Below are 17,817 nucleotides of genomic sequence, written 5' to 3' on the forward strand. Positions count from 1 at the left end.
CATTGGTCACAGCTTTCAGGTCATGAGAAAAAAGGGGCTTCGTGGAAACTAAGTGAAGATTAAAACATGTATATAAGTATAAAGCACAGAAAAGCTGCCAGTTAACAAATTAATCTGTATAGATTCCTGAAAACTCTCTGGAAAACACTTGGTTATAATAGGGGGCAGTGGCTAGCTCTAACTTGAAATTGGGCTGTAAGATGCTAGTGACCCCTGAGGCACCTGCCTGTGGGCATAATTTGCCACTAGAGCCCCAGATGAAACAGGCTTCTCACCCCCAGCTCAGGCCTGGGTGTCTGATCCCTAGAGAAAGAAGGTAATGCCAGGGTGTGTGGCCCCGAGCTAAGCTCCCAGTACAAGAAAGGGAAAGCAAACGGTGTAGTGCTGAGAACACAGGAGATAGCACTCTCCCGTGGAGGATGGGTAGAGGTGTCCTGGCCTGATGGCGGCTGCAGGTGCTCAATGGAGGGTCCAACTGCTGATACCTAGGGGCAGAGGGTGGCTCTTGAACAAATGTGAGACATCTCCTGGGGACCCTGAAAAATGCATGGATGTGGGGAGTGAAGGGCCCATGTGAATGCCATGGCGCGGAAGAACCAGTGACACATGGGTTTGTGTGCTAATGTGACCTCATTAGTAACCAAAGGCAAGAGAGAGTTGGGGACACTCAAGTTAGAGCCAGAGAGTCTTGGGAACACTCCAATGCTCTGTGGTAAAGGATCAGTATTACCTATTTTACCATGGACAAATAATTTTATAAAATACAATAAAAATGTCACAGCAACATACAATTGCTATACAAATTTCTAAACACTTCCTGTCACTTTTAGTTCTTATCACTTCACAGACTGGAAGACCCAGGGACCACCCTTAGTGGAGCACAGAGTTGGAGTACATATCCCACTACTTTGCAATGATGCAGGGAACACCTCCAACCTTATAGAATGGCAGGTCTGAAATCAATTTACATCATTCTTCCAGCCCAGAATCTTCTCTCATCTCTTTCGTTTGAGCCTTTGCTAAAGGTTTTAGCATTAGGCCTTCACAGGGTAGCCCTCTGAAAAGGCACTTCATAAATTGTTTATGAAGCTGAGTTAACTATCTAACAATAACTACGTTTCCTGAATGACATCCTGTTTTGCTTTCCTTGCTCAGCCATTGTAGTCTTAGAGGAGAGCAAGGGCCACCAGCTATAGTATTCAAACTACATTAGGCAGTGGCTAAGTCCAAGGAGAGGCCAGCATTGGATCTGAAAGATTTCCAAGCTTGCAAGAATTGTCTAAGCCTTCAATTTGTAGGCTCCATTTAAAATGTCTGAGAACTTGGGGATGGACACCAGGTCCTGGGGCTCCTTGGGGGTGAGGGTAAGAGTACCTGGGAAAGTCAGTCACAGCAGCACAGTTCCACGCCAGGTTCAGGACTGTCTTGGCATAAGTTTGGTTATTACACGACATGCTCTTATGAAGCTGGCAACTGCCACCCACACTCTTTTCACTTCTGGCTGCTCACATTTTTTGCAATCATTGCCACCTTCTGGCTCCTGGAGCTGGGAGGCTAGAATCAGAGGTCACACCAGGGAGACTAAGGGCAGTGTTTCTGTGCCCTCAGTCTATGCTACATAAAGCCATACTGGGAACCTTCCTTTGTCCCCTGTCAAGGTAGGATGTCCTTTCCTATCAGATGGATTTTGTCTCTAACATGTGCTGTCTCTAGCCAAGCCAACATCCAACTTCTCCATCTTCAGTTTCTCTTTGAAACCTTTCCCCACTGTGCCTTCTTTCTCATAAAGGGCCCTAATTTATAATTCACTTGTTCCATCATGTCTAGGGTTGCCTTTGGCAGGTAGGACTCTTTTTAAAAACCATACTATTTCATTCATCTCAGCCTTTTGGAGTAGAAGAGCCACCAGAGCTGTCCCAGGCCAAGAGTGCTTTTCTCTCAGCCATAGTACATCAATCTTCATCCTCTTCTCCACCTACCTAAGCCAGAAGGGTACCTAGGTTTAATTCCTATTCAGCAGTCACTCTGAACGTGTTCAGTAGGCAAGACTATCTCACCGCTGGCTGCACCTGCCTGGCAAGCCTCTCTTGTGGCCCAGCCCAACTCACCAAAAGACAAGGATCATTTCTGTCCTGCCCACTGCATTTCATCCAAGCAGTTGACATTTTCATCAATGAGTTCCAGGCATTTAATTTGGAAATGATTTCTCTGAGGACCTACCTAAATCTATATCCATAGAATAACTGTCCTATAAAGAATATAAGAGACTCTGAAACCACATCTGTTTGGCAAGCCTTCACTCCGTATGCCCTTTGTGGAGATTTGAAAAGCAAATCTATACAATAAAGTCTCTGAGAAGTTATGAAATCCATTTTATCCTCCTTTACTGAGAAGTAAAGAAATCCATTTTATCCTCATAAACACAGGCTTTCTCAAAATCCTTGTATCCTAGCATGTTTGTTTCATGAAAAACCACTGGCAGTCTGATAGCCAGATTTTCATGGGCACTAAGCTTGGAGGCCTCAGGTATCTCTTTAAACACTATCAGGTAACTAATATGTGAAAGGCCCTACAATAAGGAGCAGAGATATACCAAGACACAGCACAGACACAGCCCTACCCTCTCTTTTAGATATTGTAACCCTAAGAGGTACGCATTTGTTTCCTCATCACTAAGAAGGGATGATAAGGCTTGGCACAGTTAAGCAACTTCTCTGACGGTGAAGCATAAGTTTTGCTGACTCAGAGGCTGACGCTATCTCATCTATACTTTTCTACTTTGAACTCAATGGGGGAAATAAAATCCAAGTCAGGAAATAATGTGATTAACCACTCAAAAAATCTGATGTATTCTCCTTCCCACCTTCCAAACCCATCCTTCCTTCCCTGGCTCTTCACTTCATGGTCTTGCTGTCATCCCTGGCATGCCCTCCCCTCCTTGATGCCACTCACCAAAATGCTGCTCATTCTGAAGGGGCAGCTTGAGGCTTGTCTTGGCCACCAAGCTCTCTTTGACCCTTGCAGTCTATGGGAAACTTCCCTCCTCCGAATTCATGCAGCTCACCCATTCTGCACCACTCACTGGACACTTACTATATGTTTTACACAATTAGTGTACTCTTGAGTGCAGAGCTCTCATTTCGCCAATTAATAGGCCTTTAATTACTTCCCTGAAGATTGACAATCTTTTCTCATAGTTCTTGGTTACCTCCCACTAAATCACAATATTCAGTTCAGTGTTTCAAGAGCCACTGACTAAAAGGTTTTCAAATCCCTGCTCTAAACCCTTTAGTAACACACTGTGAGTCCCTTCTCCTTTCTTTCCTCCTTCAGTTCCTGCCATGGAGGACAGACAGTTGTTGGTGAGATGTAGCTCCCTCTATCTCATGACCAGAGACAGAAATCACAGACTTTTCCAGGAAGACCCTTTGCTGAAGGGCTGTTTAAGTCTGGAGTCTATGTAAGTCTGTATTCTAGACCATTCTAAACAGAACTCTCAAGGTCAATCCCTCCCCAGCATTCTTTGAAAAAGAGCCAAGTACAATTTGGATAAGCAGAAAAACTAGGTCCTAAAGCCACAGTATATTCCAACATGCCACCACCAAAGATAAACAAACAAAATCAACGACAGCATTCAAGGTGAAAACTGATTATAAAACTCCTTTCTGGGGGAGTAAAGTTTACAGAAAGAAATAGAATGTGTTTCAATTTATATACATATAAAATATACATAACAAAATGAACATATACTTTGCGTAAATCTTTTTCTTAGTTTGTAAAAAAGTGTTCCTTTAGAACTGTAGTCCTTTCTACTTTAAAATAGCCAAGTTGAAAGATAATTTCAAATTTGTCAGGGCATAGAAATCATGGTTAACTTTAAAACATTCACCATTCTAAGTATTCTAATAATTATTTTGGCTTACCATGCAAATTCTGGGAGTCACAGGCTAGGGCCACTTTTTAAGGCTGGGTGCACCAAGGAAGCAAAACAGAAATAGCCAAAGTTGGACAAGCTGGTAGAGGAAGTCTGACTGGTAGGGGATACATGTGAATAAAAAAATAATAATTGCTGACTAATGCCAGGTTGCAATATTTCCCTAATGAAGGAGAGTAAAACACAAAATTTCTACATAATAGTTGCAGCTTATTAAATTGCTATACGTATTTTTTGGTTGTGCATGTCAAAATTCTTCAATATATCAAGAAAGAGACAAAATAAATAGTTACCATGATGGTCCCATTCTTAGGAAACCCAACATTCTACAGCAGAGACAGCCCTGGGGCACTGGCCCAGACATGCAGCAGAGGAGCGGCCCCATGCCAGCACGGGATTTGGAGTCAGAGTTGGCACTCAGCCATGAGCCTTAGGATCCCTATTAGCTACATGACCTTGAGCCTTCCCAAGCCTCCATATTTTTATTTAAATATATATATATTTTTAGAGACAAGTCTCACTCTGTCACTCAGGCTGAAGTGCAGTAACACCATCATAGCTCACTGCAGCCTCACACTCCTGGGCTCAAGTGATCCTCCTGCCTCAGCCTCCCAAGTACCTGGGACTATAGGCACACACCACCATGCCTGGCTAACTCCGTGATTTTTATCTGCCAAATGGGGAGGACCAAAATTTGCTTTTATATATACTTTCATTTAAATCCCTACAGCAACGCAGTGCAATAGATAAAAAATATAAAACGCTGTAAAAACACAGGTTATCAACAGTTTCTGAATGTCTAGCCTATAATAGAAATAGATTTTCTACTCCTATTATAGTTCTAAACAATCAATAGTTCTATAAAAAAGGAAAAGATTTTCCCTGAAATTTTGGAGCATATAGTTTCTGAATATACAGGTCAACAATGACTGACAGCCGACACCTGCAATCACGCCCTGAAGTGAGACACACAGGCCTCCCTTTCCCCAGAAGGACCTGACACAGTGGGGTGGGAGTCCAGGGCCTGAGGCAAGAGGAAGAGTGGGGCTTCTGTCATCATCACGCCAAGGCTTCGCACAGTAGCAGGGACCAACAGTTTTGGAGTGACTGCTGCAGAAGTCAGGCTGAGCAAGGCTCAGCTGGGTTGCTGCAAAGCTAATGAGGTGACATGGCCATCCGAAACACACTCACACCAGGGAATTCTGATACAGGACAAGGTAGGTCACTGCTACTTGGGAGTGTAAGGGTGGGAAAAACACCAAGAACAGCCGGACCATATGACCCCTCAGGTCCATCTGAACTCTAAAAACTGTGATTCCACAGTTCTCATATCCACACCCACCCAAGTTGGGATTTTATCAAATGTAAGAGACACCTAATGGGAATGTGTGTGAATAATTGTCTTCCTTCCTACTGGCCAGGAGCTGGAGCAGGAAACAAGTTACAGTGTAGGGAGAGAGGGAAACACGGAAAGAATACCCACAAAGCCAAGCCACTGAGGGGAGCCTGGGAAAAGGCGCTGTTTGCTTTGGGATTTGAGGATAGCAAGCCAGCCCCTCTGGTGGATTCTGGAACACAGGGAAGCAAGGTCGTGCAGGTCATGTTGGAAAGGGAAAGGAGACACTCGGCTCTGTGTCCTGACATTTAACAGAGGGCTATGAACACTGTACGTTTTATATCATTTGACAAAGGTGACAAGGAAATTTTGGGCCACTGTAATACATTTTTCACGCCAAAGTAATATTTACTAAAATAGGCACCAGAAACTCAAAAGTTTCTAAGTGAAATGATTATGTCTCTTCTTTACTATTACTGTCTTTAATTATTAATCCAGAATCAGTTTGCTGGAATAGATGAAAGGTATATAATCTTTTGCAGCAACCAGATCTACTGATTTTTGAATTTTTTCAAGTAGATTACCAGATTTTTCAGATTACTAGGGTGTGGTAGTTTGCTTAATTTTTAAAACACTAAATGCCACCCTAATTGCCTTGAAAAAAATTGATGGAAGCATCACATTTATTCCCAGAGAAAAGTTGTAGAACGGAAACAAAAAAAGGTTTTAGAATAGAAGAATTCTGGTTAAGATATCTTTTACTGCATTTTGAAAAAGCCTTCTTTTCATGAACTCAAAGGCTTAAGGCAACTAAAAATTTCAACATTTCTCCTAAAAATACTTGGATTGTTTTTTAAATAATCACAAAGAAAATGTCACTTTTCTCTATGTTTACTAGAGTAGTATGAGAGCTCTCGCCACCATTCACTGGCTGCATGGCCAAGTTGCATTCTCTCGTTAAGAAAAAATACTGCCAGATTCCTGTGGATATACTACCCACCTCACATAGTTGTAGGATTAAATGACCAGCACGGTGTCTGGCCTCAGGGATTCCAATCCTGGATCCACTTTAGAACCATCTTGCACGTTTTAAAAAAAAAAAATGATGCCAGGCCCCATTCCAGGAACTTTCATTCAACTGGTGCAAGAAGAGGCCCCAGATACCAGTCTTTTTCAGAACTTCCCAGTGGTTGAAGACAACTGGCTAGCATGGCCATAACTAATAAAATTACTGTTTTATTGATAATGCATATCACTTAAATATGTCACAATCCACAGGGTTGCTTTTGGCTTTTTTCGGGGTTTTTTTGTTTGTTTTTTGAGATGGAGTCTCGCTCTTGTCTCCCAGGCTGGAGTGCAGTGGCACTGTCTCAGCTCACTGCAACCTCCGCCTCTCGGATTCAAGAGATTCTCCTGCCTCAGCCTCCTGAGTAGCTGGAATTACAGGCGCCTGCCACCATGCCCGGCTAATTTTTGTACTTTTAGTAGAGACGGGGTTTCGCCATGTTGGCCAGGCTGGTCTCAAACGCCTGACCTCAGGTGATCCACCCACCTTGGCTTCCCAAAGTGCTGGGATTACAGGTTTGAGCCACCACGCCAAGCTGCTTTTTTCATTTTTCTTTTAGCATATGAGGACATGTTGAAATGTTACTTCCTGTGTTGTGCATCTAAGTGCCTTTTTTGGAAATAACAGATTCAACCTTTTTTTCCCCACCTTTTCTATTACCCCTGCCATTGGGCAAATCTTCCCCCAGCCCTGAGGTGATGGTGCTGGGTCAGTGGTGCCCACCTAGCTCTTTCACCTCAACCTGGCTGAGATTCTTCGCCAACAGCAGTCCAGAGGCTGCAGGGCCCCAACGCGAGCACTCCCTGAAGCCCCTGACAGTCCCCTGGTGCACAGGGGTGTTATGCTCAAAAATAAGAAAATCCAAAGAAAGTAAAAGGACATGGTCGCCACACAGCCTGGCTCTCCTTGCTTCTTTAAGTCTCCAGGAGACGGTAGGGAAAAAGCACGCATGGACCATAAACATGGTTGCCTCAGTGATTCCCCCACACCCACCACCCTTCACCAGCATGACCTCCCAGAGGAACAGCAATGGGGAAACGGAGAAGGGTTGTGTCAAATTCCTGCAGACAGAGAATTCTTTCCAGAACTTTATAAATGTTGCAGGTCTTATTCTACACAGAGATGATTCCTTATATCATGCAGGTGGAATTTTCTACATAAACAACAAAAAATACATTCAACCTGAACACTCACTTCCGTTAAAATCTTACCTGAAAAGATGCTCAATCCTTTGTTTACTTCTAAGCTAATGATCAGAGCTCGAGCTGTGATGTTAAAAATTTGTCGAAATGCAGAGTTCAAGCCATCGGTAACCCGAAAATTAAAGCCTCCGAACACTGCCTCTTCAAAATAAGAAATTACACTCTGGTCAATCTGGTTGTTTTGCAAATGCCACCCGCTTTTTATCCTCTCTCCCACCTGTTCCCCTGCAAAGAAGCCTCTAGTAATTTTAGAGTGTGCTAATATATTCACTGCTCACCAAATTAAACCAAATCAAATATTGCCAAAAACATAAAACAATATCCATAAACATCTGTAATGCAGATTCCCCTCATCTCATGACATAATAAATGAAAGAAAAGATGTATGCTCCAAGACATTTTTTTTAAATGTTAAAAATATATTTGTCACCTGCATTTTACTATTTTGGAATAAATTTATACCAGTAAAAAGTAATGCATTTACAACACACACACACAGAAGTAATTTCTGAAATACTGATAATACTTACCTAATAATATTTAAAATCAAAACTAAGAGGAAGTAAATGTACTCATGCTTCCCACCCCCTAACACACACACAATAATCATCTGCACTTCTAATGATTTCTCTGCCTCAAGGTAGCCATATTCTAGTAAGAGGGGAAAGAGAAAAAGGAAAAAAACTCAGCCCTGCTTTTGTGAAATTTCTACAAGAGGAGAATTCTACTCCCACACTTCTGTCAAGGGATTAGCGATATCGGTAAAGTTATAAATTAACTGTTCAAAGCTGAAATTGAGATGGATCCCCTATGGATCCAGTTCCCAGGAGTGCTTTACCAACCTGACTCACAAAGCATAAGGCAGGATTCCTGTGCAGACAGCCTAACGTTCATATTCCCATCAACCCTTGAAAATGTCCACCCAGCAGTACTTTCGGAGGCCCACAGGTTGTTGCCTCATGGAATGAGTAGAAATGTGTCTTTGTTGCCCTTAGGAACCACGTGGCAGGGAACAAAGGAAACACAGACTCTGCAATTCTGTACAAGTACCCCCCAGAAACATGATTTCATAAAAGGTAGATCAATGGCATGACAAGCTCTCAAGTCCTTGTTATCTGAGAAAATCCTGAGAGTTCTGATTCCTCGCACAAAAAAATTACAGATTGTTAAAAAATTTCTTAATACACTCACAAGCTCACAAGTCACCATTTAAAAAAGAGAGAGAAGTCTGAGTCTGTTTGACTGATAACAGGGGTCCACAACCAAATGTTCTTTTTGATTTGCTTGTTTTTCTAGTAATAGCACTTTGAAAGTTGTATTTAATGAAACATGCAATTAAGGAGAGAACATTTTCTACCATTAGGCACTTTGAACTCTTCAAGAATCAGGAAACAAAATGGAGATGGAGTCAAAAGAATGATATCAAAACAAATATAGAATATTCTATCGGGTGTGCTCTGACAGACGAATTTATGACCAAATAAAGATAAAGAGGGAAACACAAAAAGCAGGGTTGACCTGTGGAGTTTTCACTGTACAATATCAGATTTTTCCTGATAGACCTTTCAGAAGGGTGACCTTATATAAATCACTTAGCCTCCCACACCTTGGTTTTATCAACCTACTTAGGTTGTTATGTGGAATAATGAATTCAATTAATGGCGGAGCACTTTGTGAACATAAAATGCTAAGAGAGACTACTTACGCCCAAGTCTTTGTTTGAGGCTGATGATGGACAGATGCACAGGGGAGAACCAGCTGGTTTCAGCAACAGCCTCATCGGCAGCTGGGGTTATTAGTTGCCTTCATGTCCATTTAGAAAATGTAATGGATTGGCTCTCACGTTTAGCTTGCCTTTAGCTCTCTTTCCTACTTTTCTAGGAGAAATTATTTTCTCTACTCACCAAAAGCAAATATTGACCTGGTAGTGGACAAATAAATCAATCCAGCAAGCTAATTTTTGTTTTAATCCTTCATTGAAAATAGCAACTTCAGTTCTTCTACCTACTTTACCCTTCATGGGTGGAAGCTAGAGGAGAAAGCCCAACTTTAAAGTCAGACAAACTTAATCTTTCTGAGCCTCAGTTTCTTTATCTTGAAAATGGAGTCATTCCTCCCTATGGCTCCGAGGACTTGAGAAGATGAAATGAAATGGATGGCAGAACTGTACCTCCTGTGGTGCCCGACCGGTGGTGGTGAGTCAGTGATTCCTTTCTACTGTGGATTTCTCAGTTTTAGAAAACCCAAATTTCTTTTGTACAAGTCTCTAGAGCAGTCTTGTCTATTTTGAAAATATAAAAATCCTTTCATAAAAATGAAAAACTTTCTAAGGCCCTCACCTAACAATACTTATTTAATACTAACAATACATAATTGGCAGGCTTCCTATCAATTCAGTGCCTTTTAAAATGAATTGTATTTTATTTAATCAGCACATCTCTGCACATTTGAAAACAGAATCATGTATGTGGAAAATACCATTCAGTCTAGAAACTATGCTTTCGTACCTATGTAGGTAGATTTAGGACCTTGTGGCAATGAAACTGATCTCCACAGGTGCAGGCTCCAGGCGTGTAACCACCAGGTGAGAGTGTTCACATGGTAAATTATTTTCCGATTCTTTGGGGATCTTTTGCACTAACTGTGAAGGAAATTACTTCATTTGGAGTTAGAGGATATTTTATCTTTATTTTCTTTGCCGTATTTTCAAAGAAGATAATTTGAAATAACTGAAAACAGGGCTTTATCCCTTTCTCATCTAGCCCTCCTAGCTCATGCTTCCTCCCATTCCTGCTGCAGGCTGGGAATGACCTGCTTCTCTTCTGACAAGGGCAACCTGAAAACAAAGCCAAGTCACGCTTGCAGAGTGGCTGGGTCATGTTCAGTAGATTTACAGCAGTCATTTGACCTATTGATTTATTGACAAACGGGAGGAAGGAGAAAAGGCCTTTCAAAGTCAGGATCTCTTAGAACTAAAGTTATATTCATTTCATTCATTCACATATTCATTCATTGAAAAAATATCTATTTGTTTTGTTTACTGATGCATTCCTAGCATCTGGAACATACAACTGGGTACATAATACATGTTCAATATTATTTTCAATATTCTTTCAAAAAATTTTTATTAAGCACCTACTATGTTATTAAACACTGCTAGGTGCTAAGGATACAACAATGAACAAAACAAAGATTCTGCCCTTATACTCTATAGGGAAAGACAGACAACGAACAAATATCCAAAGAAATTTATACTATAAGGTCAGGTATTCTGGGAAAGGGATGGAAAGTGACAGAGAAGAAATGCTATGTTAGCGGTGCTCAGGAAAAGGCTCTCAGAGAAGCTTATATCTGAGCATAGGCCTTACATGACAATTTGAGTAAGTCAAATGAGAGTTATAGGAACTCTAATATTTGCTATTATTAACCTTACTAAAACATGTCATTTTTTTAAAAAGTCTAGTGCCTGGAAAATTTCTAGATGGCCTGTGATTTTCAGTCTTATGACCATCACATTAACCACTGACCAAAATGCATTTTAGTTTCACATTGTTTTTTCCTATAACATACCAGAGTGTATAAACACTAGTTGGCCCTCACTGATTTGTGCCTGGGTGAAGTTCTGGATGCTTTGGCTAGGAAAGGACTTAAGAGCCAAATGCTCATTGCTGGGTGGTGTGACCCAGTAGTCCAGGTACTGTGGAGAGGAGTCCCCATCTTCTGCACAGAGGTCATCACCACTGGTCATCTCAGTGACAGAATTCATCCACACCTTAAAAAGAAGAGAACCACAGATCTTCTGAGGACCAATACCAATCACATCACATTAGTAAACTGGACACCAATGACATCCTGTCCCCTTGCACAAAGATTTAAAAGCTAAAGCAATTCCCCAGAGTTATTAAAGCATGAAGTTTTCTAATTTGAAACATGCATAAATGCCAGATGAAATGCAAAGCATGAAGTAGTGTTTAAATTATGAAGTTTCAATAAAGAAATGATTCATAATTAATCAAATTCAATTATTGAAAGTGCATGTACATTTGTATAACGTAGAAAAACACCAAAAATTGATGACTAGCACTTTTTTGCATGTATGGCATATGCTGGAGTCTCAGATAATTCAGAACCTACCTCATAGGATTGATTAAAGGATTTCCATTCATTGATGTAAGAAGCAAATTATTTCACTAGCTTTTAAATAGTTGAAGGGAAAAATCACATACACTGCATTTTTTTGGTTCCATTTGTCCTATTTGTCTTGCAAGAACACAAGTATGTGGTTCTTACGGCCTTGTGGTGTTTGCTGTGCTGATAGCACACATCTGCAATTGTATCTGAGTAATAGTTCCTGTTTTCCAATTACGTTTAAAATCTATTTATATTGCCTAAACATCTTAACTCACCAATTAATCAAGCATTTATTGTGCATTTACTATCTTCCAGACAATGTTCTGGGTGTTTGCAGTACATCAGTAACCCAAAAAAAGGGGCCCTGTTCTCAGGAACCTCCATTCCAGCAGGAAGGGGTAAAGGGACACAGAGAAGAAACAATGGCATAATAAAGAAATGAATTAAATAATGTGTCAAAAAAAAGTCACAGCACTATGAAATAAAGAAAAAATAAAGCAAGGTAAGGGGGGCCTCAGGAGTGGGCAAATGTTAAGTATGAGGTTCAGTTTGAGAAGAGACTGGAAGGAGGTGAAGAGGAGATAGTGAATATGTAAATATCTAGGGGAGGACCATCCAGGCAGAGGAAACATCCCAAAAGCAGGCTTCATCTGCTGGAGGACTAGGAAATCGGTCAGTGTGAAAGGAGCAGAATAAGCAAGATGAAGAGTAAAAGGAGATGAGTTGAAACATAATGGAAGGTCATGTCATTCGGGGTCTTGAACACCACTGTTAAAACTCTGGCTTTTCCTTGAGTGCAACGATGGATCATTGTAGAGTTTTAGGTGAGAAGTGGCGTGGTCAGACTCATGTTTGCACAGAATCCTTTGGCTTCTGGGTCAGGAATAGACATTGGAGGGACAAGGTAGAGACAGAGACACCAGTTAGGAGGCGACTACAGTGATCCCAAAGAAGGATGACAGAAGAGAGTGGCCCCAGAAGCTGAAGAGGCGGTAGGAAGTGGCCAAATTCTGGATGTCTGTTGAAGACAAAACTAGCAGAATTTCTGAGTATTTAGGCATGTTGAGGTATGAAAAAAGGAAAGGTTAGGATGACTCCATGGCTTGGGTTTCAGAAGCGAAGACAGGGTTACCAGCAATTGAAATAAGGAAAGCTGAATGTAAAGTAGATTTCGGGGAGGAAGATTGGGAGTTCAGTTTTGAACACGGGTTTAAAATGTTATATGGATGCTGAATCACATTTGATGGAATTCGACTGTTTTGAGTTTCTCTAATCATGCAGTCACAGGATACTTCACTAACACTAAAAACAAGTAGTTTTATCGCTAACTCAATTTTCACATTTCTATCCGTATTTGTATTTATATATTTTTTTTCTTACCCACAGAAACATCATGTGCACATACCCAAGCGTATGTGTCATTCTCTATTCTCTGGTTAGAACCTTATCATCTTCTATGCTTTCTACTGAGTTGTTTAAAAATTCTGTCCTAAATGACTTAATAGACGATCTCTCCCATTAAAAAGAACTATTTCCTTCAGTAGAACGAGCAGTCTGTGAAACAACTTACTCCATGCTAACCCATCATCTAATAACTAAGCAGAATTTGAGACAGAAAATTCAGAAAATATATAGGATTCCTGTATTTTCATATCAGGCATAATACGGCTACAAGATAATCCAATCTAATTCCTCCCAATACACCAACTACTGCTAACACAGGAAAAAACTATTTTGTGAATTATCCTTTAATTTCTTAAAAGTTAACAGCTGAAGCCATAAAGTAATTGTATATAAATACCCACATACTCCACACACACACACACACACACACACACACACGCACTCGAACTTATACCTCCAAACCAATGTTTAACTCCTCAAAGTAATTATGTTAAAAAATAACATGTTACAGTAGCAAAATCACTGCTTGAAATTCTTTTAAAATTATTTTCAGGTTGTTCAGGAATTGTTGATTTAGTTTCTGTCCAGTTAGACTATCTGGGTTTGAGTCACTGCTTTGTTGCTTACTACTGTGTTACCTGGGGCACATTTCTTAACCTCTCTCTGCCTTAATTTCCTCATCAGTTAACTAGAAATGATAAAGCTATTAAGTGGACTAAGTGATTTAATACATGAAAAGTGCTTAGAGCTGCTTCGACGGGCACATAGTAAGCATTCAATAAATATTAGCTTTATGTGATCCATCTTCTTTGTCAGATTTGGCTTTGAGGACAGATGTGATATTTTTAGCATTTCCAAAAAGTCACTTAGGGTGTGATGATCACCACTACTGAGGCTATTCTATAACACACACTGCAGATTTTGTTTAACCTACCAGCATTCCTCCTAATTTAGGGTGAGTAGTTTATCTGTGTAATAATTATGTTCTCTATGGACATGCCTATATCTTGCCATTTGAATATGCCCACTGAAGATTTTTTAGCACTAAGCTCTAAGGACATCAACTTTTAAATAGCTACCAGAAATGCGAATCAATACAACATTCAAATCATAAGGTGTTGGCCTTCATTTAAACCCACTGAAAGACTGTAATAAAATGTACAAGTTGGACTATTTAAAAAAATGCCAAGCCCACTCATTCTAGTTTTTCACTTTTTACATTTTTTAATCCAGCCATTTATGTCATCCGCATTTCTTCTAGAGCTCAAGCTGATTTGCAAATGTGCTGCCATTTCTCCTCTCATGACTTGTAGAGACAATCATTTTTTCCAAGGCCATGCACACAAAGGCTGGACCAAGCATGTTTTCCCCTGTAGTTACTCTGCTATGGAACACTGCTTTTCCTCCCTCTAGCTTCTGAAATATACCATCTTCCAAAACAAATGGAAAACTTGCCACTCAAAACAAGATCTAGTAACCTCGGGTCTCATTTCCACTGTAACCAAATTTAGTTGAATTAACGGCCCCATTGCTTCAGGTAAGGCCTGATTTAGTGCCCAGCACTTGGTAATGGAAACTTCAGGTATGAGGAGAAAGAAAACAAAAACCCCTAACTTGAATTCAGATTTTAAAGTGATCCAAAGCCCAGAAAAAGAATGGTTCAAACCCTAAGTATCGGAAAATAACACAAACCTGGAATAATAATTTTTAAATTGGCCTTTAGCTTTAAGAAGAGGTTGGTGGTATTTGGAAACCTAATTATGATCCCATTTAATCTTAGCTGTAATCTTAATATTTAAAAACCCAGATCTTTGGAGACAGAGGTTGCAGCGAGCCAAGATCATGCCACTGTGCTCCAGCCTGGGGAACAGAGCAAGACTTTGTCTCAAAAAACAAACAAACAAACCCGGACCCTTGTTGAGTTTCACACAAGGGATGTGAAATGGATGTGAAATGCTCATGAATTCACTCTCCCACTGTTGGTCTCCCCAGAACTTCAGCTGGCATTTCAAACTTTGCTGCCTTAATTCTTCCACTATGCCCAGCTCTCAAAGCTCTTTTTAGTGATGACAGGTATTTCTCAAAAGCAAGCAAATGGTTCTATTTTCAGTATAAAAACAACAAAACAAAATGTATAGTATTATTGAAAGAGAAATTTGAAAAATAGGAAAATGAAGCCCCCTTGTGGACAAAAATATGTTTTATCAGGTATGCACAAAATTCACTGCTCATATTTGAATACAAAAATACTCAGAATATATTTCAGAATAAAATACAAATGATTTGCCCAAGATGGTCTAACTCCAATTCCCAATTCCAGTTTGTCAGGACACAAATTATCTCTTGTACCACTGACTGATCTTGGAGATCAGCCAAAGCCTTGTGGCTTAAGGAAATGTTTTAATTAGTCAGGAGAAAGAAGTGTGTTTGATATGGTGAGACACAGAGGTTAGCATTCAGATGGCTGCCTATGAACTCCCATCCAGAGTCTGAGATGCTATCAGCAACTCTATCCCCCACGCTCCCACCTCCTTCTCCCACTTAAGACTGCAGGCAGACCTTCTTGCCACCTCTTCCGGGACCGGATGACAAGTAGGGAGAGTGAGTCATCACGCAGGATAATCTGAATGTCTTGAGAACATGCTGTTTGAAAAGTCAAAGACAGAACTGAGTCTGAAGGCTTTATGACATTTGCATTTGCGTGACTGTCTTTGCCCCAGACTGTGCCACTAACTGTTATTTTGGACAAATCACTTAACCTCTTGATCTTTAATTCCACCTTCTTAAAATGGGAATAAGAGCGATACTCTCTTAATCTCCTTCACCAGGTCCTTGAGCTTCTTTGCTAACTATGAAGGAGGGAGTAGGAAAACGGTGTGATTCCAGGCTCAAACTCACGTCCTAGCTCTGCCACTTGCTGTCTGCCAGCGGCCGTTCTGCTTTGGACCATGGAGAAGTGTCAAAGCCTCTCTGTGCTGCAGACTCCTCATGTTTAAAATAAAATGATATTCCAGAGAGTGGTTAAAGATTCACTGAGTAAATGTAAATTGCACAGAACAATGCCAGGCATTGTAAGTACTATGTAAGTAATAACTATCATTAGGACATGTAATGGCTCATGTGAACAGTTGTTATTACTACTGTTTGCTATGCTCTGAAATATGGTAAAAAGAAATGTCGCTGTCTAAAATAATCTCCTGTGTGAAATTTTGCCTGGAAAGAAGTAACTGGTAACCATAGCTTCAGAGAAACTGTGTTATTGAAAACTGCATTCTCGTAGCTCTACCATTTTGATTAAATGCATATGCTTTATATACTAGCTTTCACAAAAAAGGAAACACACCTGGTACGTGAAAATTATTTAATAATGTTAAAGGTTATCAATTTATGAGAACACTGCAATTGACCCACACACTCAGCCTTTCCAGAACATTTCTATGCTCATTTGCCATTGTTGTTACACATTCTAGTGGATAAAAGAGATACCTCACTCCAATTAAAAAAATAAAATGAGAATCAGAAATTAAAAGGATATGTTAAATGTCATAAATTGTCTACACAAGCTTTCAAAATCAGCAAGACCAATTCCTGGCTGCCTCTTGGCTCTTTTTCATAATGTCTAAATTATGTTGACATTGGTAATAGCCATTGTAATTATATCATAAAATTTCACTGCAGAAGACATCATCATTCTAAAACCTTTACAGCAATTTCATTCACATTATACTATAGACACGAGGAAGGCAACACTGTGATTATATGCTCTCATCTACATCCCTTTTTCTTGGAATATTTAAATTTTTATAATGTATTATTTTTCTTCCTTCACAATTTTGGGCCAAAACAGCAGTATATAAAATGGGTCAGCCAGGCTTACAGACAGTGTGGCTGGTACTTCCATTCCAACCTCCTTTCCTGCTGAAATGAACAAGGTGGAGGGGCAGGGTCTCGGGCAGGCAAGTTTAACCTGCAGGCAGGGCTGGGACCTTGAAGAGTCACAGGGAGACTTCAAAGGTGAGGGCAACAATCTGACTCCCCACCTGGAACACAAAGGCCTCTTACATGTTGTAACATATCGTGATAAAGAGGGGCTTGGGGTTGTTACAGGCTGTATCAACTCTAGCATTACCCTTAAGTACCAGTTTCTAGTGTCTTGATAGATAGAAGTTCCAGTAGATGAACTTCTGGGACTTGACTTAATCCCCTAAAATGACAGATTTTCCCAGAAACAGGAGGAGGGGAGAAAAAAATGTGATTCATATTTATAAGAGTCTAGCTTTGATAGGTCAGTGGCTTACAATGTTTTTTCATGAATACCGAAACCAAAGAATACGTGTTACAAAGCAACCTAGTGTATATATATGTATATTTGTATGTGTGTGTGTTTAAAACTCTCCCATTCTATATATATAAAGCAAAATTTTCACAAAAACAATATTTACCCTCATTATACACAACACATTCTGATGCTATCCACTCTGTTTAATATTTTTATTTAAAAATTAGTTCTGACTCAATTAATTTCACAGTCCACCCCACAGGTTGCAGCCTGCCATTTTAAAACGCTATTACAGAGCATTCCCATTGCAGACTGCAGAGTAGGGGCTCTGGGCAAAGAAAACCTGGCCACAAGATCTGCCCTCTCTTCTCACCGTATGACTCTGGTCAAGTGGCTTAACCTTTCTGTGCCCCAACTCTGTTTCAGTCTTCATTTTATTTCAAGAGCCATTGAGAGAATTAAATG

The sequence above is a fragment of the Cebus imitator genome, unplaced genomic scaffold (assembly GCF_001604975.1).
Source record: "Cebus imitator isolate Cc_AM_T3 unplaced genomic scaffold, Cebus_imitator-1.0 Scaffold80, whole genome shotgun sequence".
Lineage (NCBI taxonomy): Eukaryota > Metazoa > Chordata > Mammalia > Primates > Cebidae > Cebus > Cebus imitator.